Source organism: Danio rerio, chromosome 19 (genome assembly GCF_052040795.2).
Source record: "Danio rerio strain M-AB ecotype USA chromosome 19, GRCz13ab, whole genome shotgun sequence".
Classification (NCBI taxonomy): domain Eukaryota; kingdom Metazoa; phylum Chordata; class Actinopteri; order Cypriniformes; family Danionidae; genus Danio; species Danio rerio.
Window position 1 is genome coordinate 29934277 of NC_141039.2, and position 10724 is coordinate 29945000.

Genomic DNA, 10724 nt, shown 5'->3' on the forward strand with positions numbered 1-10724 from the left:
GAAAATCCAGTACGCATGTGTAGGATTTAAACCATCGGGGCAGCACACACCCCCAGACTACACACCGAGCAGGCGCAATCGGAGCCTGTTCAGCAACCCCACCCTTTTAAACGGCACCACAGCGACGAGGACACTTTTGAATTTGCTAGCAGTTGCTGCAGCTCTCGCTAAAACACCGCGAGACAGTGGACGAGATATTAAACCATCAGCTTTGTGCAGCTTCCATGCTTATCGATGTGCTCAGTAACAGTAGTTAGTAGTAGTCGTGCACTTATTTTTGATCTCATAAGGTTGCATTTTATGTGCATTAAAATATATTTATTGAACACATATAAACTTTTTTATTTGGGCATTTACTTAAATGCAGTTCTTTGAAGCATTTATAATTAAGGAAATATTGAAATCTGCTTTTATGTTTGTGCTTTTTGTTTGTACTTCAAGGTTACCTACTGTAAGTCTATCAGTAAAAAACGTTTGCAATAATTCATTAATAAAATATATCCAGTGCTGAGTCCACCCCGTTTTGAAAATGAATATTTTGATCCATTTCTCAGTGAATATAGGCAATGTATTTTGGTGCATTTAAACAAAACAGATTTATTAAACATGTATATTTATTAAAATAATATTTAGTCGCCAAACATATTAAGTAATTGAAAGATAATACAATTGAACTCAAGAAAAATAATGCAAAAATAAATTACAACCTACAAAATCTTAACAAAATTTTTAGCTTTTCTTGATTTTTCCTCATTTTAATTAGTATTTAATATTTTTCTATAACATATAAATGTGGCTGTACTAATTGTGGACCATTTTTGTAAGTTATTTTGGTAGATAATTTTTGGCTTCAGTACTGACAAATCTAATGTATATGCACAAATATACTATTGTAGAGCTTCATCTTAAAATATGAATTTAAAAGATAGAAATGTGAGTGGTGTACTTACATATGCTGAGCACTGTATATGGGAAAAAATAAGACTCAATATTTATAAGTTAAATGGGTCTGAGAAAAATGTGTTGCTACTGTATGTGATTGTCATTCTATAAAGGCGCACACACACACACACACACACACACACACACACACACACACACAGTTGAAGTCAGAATTATTAGCCCCCTGAATTATTTATTTTTTTTAACAGAAAGAAGATTTTTTTTTAAACACAATTCTAAACATAATAGTTTTAATAACTCATTTCTAGTAACTGATTTATTTTATCTTTCTCATGATGACAGTAAATAAGATTTTACTAGATATTTTTCAGGACACTTCTATACAGCTTAAAGTGACATTTGAAGGCTTAACTAAGTTAATTAAGTTAACCAGGCAGGTTAGGGTAATTAGGCAAGTTGTTGTATAACGATGGTTTGTTCTGTAGATTGTCGGAAAAAAATAGCTTAAAGGGGCTAATAATTTTGTCCCTAAAATGGTGTTTAAAAATTAAAAACTGCTTTTATTTAAGCCGAAATAAAACAAATAAGACTTTCTCAAGAAGAAAAAATATTGTCAGACATGCTGTGATAATTTTCTTGCTCAGTTAAACATTTGGAAAATATATTAAAAAAAAAATAATAATCAAAGGGGGGCTAATAATTCTGACTCTCTCTCTCTCTCTCTCTCTCTCTCTCTCTCTCTCTCTCTCTATATATATATATATTATTTTTTTTTTTGTTGTGCTAATTTTGAAGCTAAAAAAACATTTAATTTAAATTTGGAAAAAACATTATTGGAAAAAAGTTGACAGAATCAAACAAATGACTTTTGACTTAAATACATAACCGTGAATTGTGAATCCAAAGAAATAGACATAAAACACACAAAATAAAACATTAAACAAAATTTTTTATATTAAAAAAGGATACAAAAAACATAAAACAAATCTGTTTTTTCAAGCTACAGAAGTTCCCCAGATGCACAATGTATTGCCAATTATCAAACAAAAACCACTCATAATTATTAAAGAATCTGAATAATGTAAAATGTTTCCATTACCAAACTGTCAGCTTGGAATTATATATATATATATATATATATATATATATATATTTTTTTTTTTTTTTTGTGCAAGTACTTGCATTACTTTGTGCAATACTTTGCATTAATAAAACCTGATCACCATATCATAAGTGCTATATGGAATGCAAAATCTAGTATCTCAATACCACTGAGAATAAAGATAGAACCATATAATTACAGAGTGGTGAATTATACAACCTACTACTTTAATTTAACACAAATTGTGCTGATCATCATAAAATATATGAGATATATATGAGATATAAGATATACAGGCACACAAAATCACGCAGCTAAAAAATAAAATAAATTGAGCAATCATTTCAAGGAAGTAACACTTCCATGCATTATGTTTCAAATCATGACACACAACCAAAAAAATATATCTCTTGCCAAGTGCTGAATTGCCATCATGCTTTCAAAGAAAAACCAGGCTTTCTCCGTTGCTCCTAATAAATTATAAGGTACCATTCTGAAGAAAAAAGCTCCTCCTACGGTTATTACGCAACCAGAGCTTTGCCTTCAGCTCACGTGCAGCATGTGTAAGGTGGGGGAAGCCCCTCACAGTCAGAACATCTCGTGCGCTCGCTGTTGCTTTGCATTGCTGTCACAGTAGATGCAGAAATGCATGCAGGAATTGTTAATCCATCCAGTCGATTGTAATACTGCTGCTGTTGTTACACTTTTTTGAAAAGGAGTCTTCTGCTGACTCCTATAGTGCATTATTCAAGAGATTGTTCGCACAAAAATGTAAAATCGGCTGTTATTTTCCACACTCTCAGGCCATCAGAGATACATGACAAGAAAATATTTACAAAAACCATACTGCTTTAGGATTCAAAAAATTTACAGTTGAAGGCAAAATAATCAGCTCTCCAGTGAAATTTTAATTCCGTTTCAAATAGTTCCCATGTGTTGTTTAACGGAGAGAATGTGTTTTTAACACATTTTTAAAAATAATAGCAGTTCATACTGTTTAATACTTGAATTAATAGTATGAAAAATTAATATTACCATTGATAATAATTAATACTTCATAATACTTTATACTAGTATAGTAGTTTTCAGCTTAAAGTGCAATTTAAACGTTAAGCTAGATTAGGTTAAAGCAAGGTTGATTAGAAATCTCACTGGACTGAAGTAATTTGTCCTGTAGCCAATCAAAAAAAACCCCAAAACAAACAAAAGAAAACTTAAAGGTTCACTACGATATCATATTTTATATATTAGTTGATGTGTAATGTAGCTGTGTGAACATTAAAAAAACATCTCTGAATGTAAGACGCTCAAAATTCAATGCAAAGAGAGACATTGGCTTTTATAGAGTTAGCTTAAAACCAACAGCAAACAAAGTTTGGGGACTACAAAAAAATACATGTGGGTTAATGAGATCATAAACCCAACAGGTAACGCGCATACAACCCACACAGCGTAGGGGCGTAGCCAGAGGTGCTGTAATATAGCAGAGAAAGCTAAAATGTTGTCCAAGAGCTGCTATTTCCACAGAGCTTCTGCCATTTCTGTATTTGGGCTTTCAAAAAGATGTTTTAGTATAAAAAATATATAGCTACCATTTGACAAAGGACAGCTTCCAGGATCTCTCCCAGTTCAGTGCCGGATTCAGCTAAAAAACTCCTCAAAGAAGGAGCAGCTTCAACCATAATGGAAGAAGCTGTGGATTGTGAGCCACAACCTGTAAGTATTTTTATTTGTTCAATTCTATTTATTACATGCACAGATTTTAGCGTTAACGCACTGTGCTACGTCCGACAGATTGCACTATTATGTTTTTCTTTTTCTTTTTCATTCTTTTATAACCTATTTTAACACATTTTAAATTGTTTTTATCAGTTTTTAATCATTTTTATTGTCTGCATTTTATGTCTTAAACTTGTCTTTTTTATTCCTGTTTATGTAAAGCACTTTGAATTGCCACTGTGTATGAAATGTGCTATATAAATAAACTTGCCTTGCCTTGCCTTAACGGTGTGTTGTATCAAGAACGTAAACACGGATGTAAACAACGGGAAAAGAGGTTTCGCACCATTAACAATTAAGCTACAAATTCATATTTATCCATTAATATTTATCCAGCCACAATCTTTACCAGCGCTGCAGTGTCTCTCTATGCGGCCGCTTTCTGTGCTTTCTACATCTCAAAAAACAAACTCACAATAGATGTGTGAACGTTTCAAACTATTTACACATGCTTATAGCCCAAATATATATGAAAGACACTTGACAGATTTTATTTTAGAAATCAGGCTTGAGGTTCAGCCGTATCCTCTTCGTTTTATGTCTAATTCAGGCTCAAGCTGATACAGCTAACAGCTATACTGACTGACAGTATTTACACAGCAAAGGGAAAGCACATGCTAGTAGAGGCATGACTGGATGTGTAACTTCCAGGTGACGTGGAGCCGATCCGCAAATCAAAGCACATTATAAAAAGTAACCAATCAGAGCCTTTTGAGAGCGGGCTTTTAGAGGAACTAGGAAATATGACAGTCGTTTTCATGGTAGCTCAGTAGAAGTATATAATCAAAGTAAGATTTATAAAAATTAACGTGATTGAAGCATGAGGACACATTGCTTTGCACACCATAAACACAACCAAGCCTTAAAAATACACTCTGGACCACCCCTTAAAAGGTGCAACAGGTGATTGTCTTCAGAAACATTTTTTGTTGTGCTATTTGAAAGTCTCTTTCATAAATTTCAGTCAGTGGAAATGTGTGTTTTAATTAAACAAGTTATACCAGATGTACTAATCTGTAACCAATAAGATTTATTTAAATTATAACAAAGCCGTGAACCTTTTGCTAAAACATGAACTTGACATTACTTGATTTATTTGAATAAATATAGACTCAAAATGAAAGATTCTCAATTAACTTTTACTTCGTTAATTTAGGACTGTTAGATTAAACATTAAGTAAATTTTACATGATATGGACAAGTTAAATGTATTTGATATAAGAATGTCAAATTTACTTGAAATGTTTATGTGCAAATTGTTACAAAGATTTTTTTAAGTAAGTTTTTAAGAGAAATTTTTCGAGTGTAGAATGACTCATGATTAGTCCCACATGGAATCTGCATGCACAGAATTCCGCAGAGTTTAGCCCATCATTGATTCTGTTTATTTAGTTAATTGTGTGTAAATTTACATGTATTCCGTTTTTCAATTCATATGATTTATTTACAATACAGTTTGTACAGTTATATTTTCTGTCTTTTAGTAGATATATTATATTAGAGACTTGCTTTTTTTTACCAAATAAAGTAGATCTAGATGGATTTGCATTGTAAACATTAAGTAGATGTTATATAGGTATTACTTTTTATTTTATATATTAAGATTTTAGTTATGATACACCTAATATCATTCCGTATAAATCCGAAGATTTTTAACAAAATTCTGGGTAGAAATAGCAAAAAATGTCCACAGATTTCTTCTGGCTCATGATGTAGTGTTACGTTGTCTATGGTTGTCTATCATGTGCACGTTCATGACTTTGGATGGCAGTTTGCATTTAGGGATTTGCATTTTAATGCTAAAAGACTAAAGTTAGCATTTTCCAGATCTCTCTACCTATAAGGGGCCACTAATATTGACCTTAGCAGTTTTAAAAATAATAATAATATAATTCAAGTCAAACTAGAATAAATAAGACTTGCTCCAGAGGAAAAATATATCAGGAAATACTATGAAAATTGTACTTGTTCTCTCTTAAACATCACTTGGGAAATATTTGAGGTCTAATCGCTTTGTTTTCAACTGTAAGTCTACCACAGGTATTCATTTTAATTTGCCTGTATATATTTTTGACTCTAAAAGTGATTACATGTGTTTTATGAATCACAAATACCAAAAAAAAAAAAACTTTCTACTATGTGACTTCCATCTTGGATGGCCTGGGGGTAAGTGATTTAACAGCATATTTTCATTTTTATGCAAACTATCACCTTAAACCCATGTTGAAGGGGTTGCGCAGTGTTGCAAAAAGGTTATGTGTGCCTACAATACGGTTTGCAGGGGGGTTTCATCATTGCTTTGGCTGGGGATATTTCTCCACAGAAGGGTCCGACAGATTGCTCACGGCTCGACCCGACACCTCTAGCTGCTCCAGATTGACCACGAACATCTGAGGGGAATAAACTAGAAGGATTTTTTGAACTTCAATGTCAATAAATAAAAGCTGAAGCACATCTGATGCATCTGCTATATTAAACTGAAGGATGCAGCCCTTGAATTATATAAAACTAGACAGTATTACACAATAGAAAAGGGGATGTTTATAAGCAATACATATAACCTTCCACATTCCAGAGTAAATGAACACAAGCACCTTCACTGCCGACAGTGCTGACATACAAGACATAATTCCTGCCATATTTCATGTATTGCGCCTGGAGATGTTATGAGAGGACACCTGCAGCACGTCAAAACATGTCAGGGATGGTAAATGATGATGTTACGAGCTAAACTTCATATAGAAAAACAGTTAGCTCTAATGGCATTGAAGTATTCATGGGTTTGTGGTGAAGTACTTCAATGTTGTACATTCATTCAGACCTAAAATTACAGTCATTTTGACATTCAGCACATTACTTTATTTAAACACACACACACACACACACAAACGCACGCACGCAGACAGACACAAACACATGTACACACAAGCGCGCACGCACACACACACACCATGTTAAATATATTCAGACATTTTAAAACGTAAATAGTATATATAATATAATAATAGGCAAAGAATAATTGTGATTATTAGCAACCACTTAGCAACACCTTAGCTACCACACAGAACGCTATCAACTGCATCAACCTGTATGTAGTTATGACTGTTTCAAACTTCTTAAAAACGACTTCAATTATTTAAGCTTTAAAACTACTTCAATCTTACAGAGGAGGCTTTCGCAGGACACCATAAAGTTTGTCAACCAACTTTAGTTGTGATAAATTTTTGTTCAGCACTAATAATGGACTCTAGGTATCCTTATAAGGTATGGCATGCCATTCATTTTTTTTGGTATACTTCTGGTGATGGTAATGATTCATTTTGACAGTTTCATGTACTGACCCTACTGTATATCAGCCCTGCCATCTGTTGCCTGAAATTTCTTGGTAAAGATCAGCACTGTTTGACAGAATGTGCGTTTAGCTAAGCGTTTGTTGAGACAGATTTTACTGGAGGCTCTCTGGTAATGACAAATGATGGCACACAATAATACACCCCGTAAAACAATGTATACACTGCGAAAAATTCAATATTCATTGAAGTTTCTTACATAATACATCTTACATAATACATCGTAATGATGTAAACACAAAACAAAATATTACACATTATAACCAGTGACTACTGGTTTCCAACATTCAGAATCTCGTCTCCTGTTTAAGCAGAAGGTTAAGGACCAGGGCCAGAGCAAGTTGAACTGCCGCTCTAGGTAAAGGAAGGTCACGCCACTCTCAACCTTAAAATAAAAAAAAAAAAAAAAAAAAGGTTCCGCTGAAAAAAAAAAAGGTTCTCTGTTCCGCTGCCCTAGACACGAATATAACTGAGGGCGCGAATGGTGAGGATAGTGTCGTTGACGCCGCCCTCTCTGTTCCGCTGCCCTAGACACGAATATAACTGAGGGCGCGAATGGTGAGGATAGTGTCGTTGACGCCGCCCTCTCTGTTCCGCTGCCCTAGACACGAATATAACTGAGGGCGCGAATGGTGAGGATAGTGTCGTTGACGCCGCCCTCTCTATTCTACCGCACTAGACGCGGAAATAACTGAGGGTGTGGGTGGTGAGGATAGTGTCGTGGACGCCGCCCTCTCTATTTTACCGCACTAGACGCGGATATATGACTGAGGGTGCGGGTGGTGAGGATAGTGTCGTGAACGCCGCCCTCTCTATTCTGCCGTCCTAGACGCAGATATAACTGAGGCCGCGGGTAGTGAGGGTAGAGTCACGGACGCCGCCCTCTCTATTCTGACGCCCTAGGCGGTTGCCTAGGTCGCCTCTATGGACGCGCCGGCCCTGTTAAGGACAGTATACAAACAAGTAGAGAGTGAGTAAATTATCACAGAATTTTTCTTTTTGGGCAAACTGAAGGAAAATCTAATTTTAGATCACAGAAATTTCATATTTCCATATTCTCTTTCTCTCTATCGATCCATAGTAGAGTGTATATACATACTAGGGGTGTAACGGATCACAGTTGATCTGTGTTTTGTACGGATCACAACCCACAGTTCGGAACACACTTGGCGACTGCATGTACTTATGTAGTGGGAGGTACGTATGGCTGCATTTTAATTTTTTAAGCGAACGCTACTGGGCGGTATGACGCTGTTCCTTTTGGCGCTTACCGGCTGAGCGCTTACCTCCGTGTGTAGGGCTTTCCCGCCGCAACCAGTTTGTCCAATTAGCTCGTCGTCTACGTCGGTGGACTTGAGACATAGAGAGGAGCTGACCACGATGACGATGACAATCCAGGTTAGAGTCCAGGAAAAAGCAGTTCCGGAAATCAGGTAAGACAAAAACAGAATCCAAAAATTAAAGTGAACAAGTTCATAACAGGGTGAGAATGTGGTAAAATCAGATGAGGGCTTTTCTTTTTCTGCACAGCTTTTATAAATTGTTGCTGGATTTAGGGAAGTAAGTGGGTGAGCGGCGAAAAGGAAAAGCAGGAGAAAAAGAGGAAAGGAGGATGGTGGGTCAGCTGATTGGCCGGTCGCCCAGTCAATCATTCAGCCAGTCGGACAGACGGTCATTTGACAGCGGCCTCTGGTGGGTTCAAGTGAGAACAGTGCAAGCGATAAAGGCACTCGCGAAAGACATTTGAGATTCGAAAAAGGGCACACATCGGCCTCTCGCATATTCGCGAAAACAAAAACTGCAAAAATACCTACCTCCCGGGACGTATTTCATGGTCTCCAGAAACGTCCACGGGACTACGTTTTCAGAATGAACCTGGGTTGGTTATTCGGGATGTTGTGGGTATAAAGAGTTATATTTTACCATCAAAATGTAGTATATGTTAAATCATTATCAACTTTTGATATAAAACCGCTGTGTAATTTAATTGATTGTCAAAAATGAAATAATTTAAGTGCTATTTTTTTATTAGTGAAAGTGCCCGCTCACTTTTGTACGGAAGCATAGAGCTGCCACCCAGGTAAAAAAAAATCTGAGCTTTATCACGTTTGTACAATATACTTTTCACGTTCTTACAATATAATATCACGTTTGTACAATATAGTTTCACGTTCTTACAATATAATATCACGTTTGTACAATATAATATCACGTTTGTACAATATAGTTTCACGTTCTTACAATATAATATTACGTTTGTACAATATAATATCACGTTTGTACAATATAGTTTCACGTTCTTACAATATAATATCACGTTTGTACAATATAATATCACGTTTGTACAATATAGTTTCACGTTCTTACAATATAATATCCCGTTTGTACAATATAATATCACGTTTGTACAATATACTTTTCACATTCTTACAATATAATATCACGTTTGTACAATATAATTTTCACGTTCTTACAATATAATATCACGTTCTTACAATATAATATCACGTTTGTACAATATACTTTTCACGTTCTTACAATATAATATCACGTTTGTACAATATAATTTTCACGTTCTTACAATATAATATCACGTTCTTACAATATAATATCACGTTTGTACAATATACTTTTCACGTTCTTACAATATGATATCACGTTTGTACAATATACTTTTCACGTTCTTACAATATAATATCACGTTTGTACAATATACTTTTCACGTTCTTGCAATATGATATCACGTTCTTACAATATAATATCACGTTCTTACAATATGATATCACGTTTGTACAATATAATTATCACGTTCTTACAATATAATATCACGTTTGTACAATATAATTATCACGTTCTTACAATATAATATCACGTTTGTACAATATAATTATCACGTTCTTACAATATAATATCACGTTTGTACAATATAATTTTCACATTCTTACAATATAATATCACGTTCTTACAATATAATATCACGTTTGTACAATACACTTTTCACGTTCTTACAATATAATATCACGTTCTTACAATATAATATCACGTTTGTACAATATACTTTTCACGTTCTTACAATTTGATATCACGTTTGTACAATATAATATCACGTTTGTACAATATGATATAACGTTTGTACAATATAATTATCACATTCTTACAATATGATATAACGTTTGTACAATATAATTATCACGTTCTTACAATATAATATCATGTTTGTACAATATAATTATCACGTTATTTGCCGCCATACGTGCGCACAGATGATGAGGTGCGCGCGCGGGACTTTTTTTCTCGCGCTGGATCAGTTGAGCGCGCGCGTGAAGATCCCCTGTGCACTCGCGTTTGTAATCTGCTCACGGTACACTTCTAAACGCGCGCAAACATCACTGCTGCGTTCGATTAATATTGGCATTGATTTGCCGACATACCACGTCGACTCCTACGACAAACTGAAGCCCTTTGGAATCTGTATAAATGGAGCCATTGATGGGTTTTCGAGAGCTATGATTTGGCTTCATGCCTTTTCAACAAACAGTGATCCCAAAATCATTGCTGGTTATTTCATAGCAGAAGTTGAAAAGAGGCTT

The 10724-nt window shown here is 34.9% G+C and overlaps 1 protein-coding gene across 13 annotated transcripts in view; it reads right to left on the reverse strand.

Annotated features, from left to right (window-relative positions):
* Window positions 1-2213: 2213 nt before the first annotated feature.
* srd5a1 (steroid-5-alpha-reductase, alpha polypeptide 1 (3-oxo-5 alpha-steroid delta 4-dehydrogenase alpha 1)) overlaps window positions 2214-10724 on the reverse strand; it is a 24975-nt gene continuing 16464 nt past the window's right edge. For 4 of the 13 annotated variants that reach the window (XM_087294992.1, XM_087294993.1, XM_087294989.1 and 1 more), the window contains one exon: window positions 3814-6188. The gene's annotated coding sequence lies outside the window, so the exon portion shown is untranslated. 13 annotated transcript variants of the gene reach the window in all.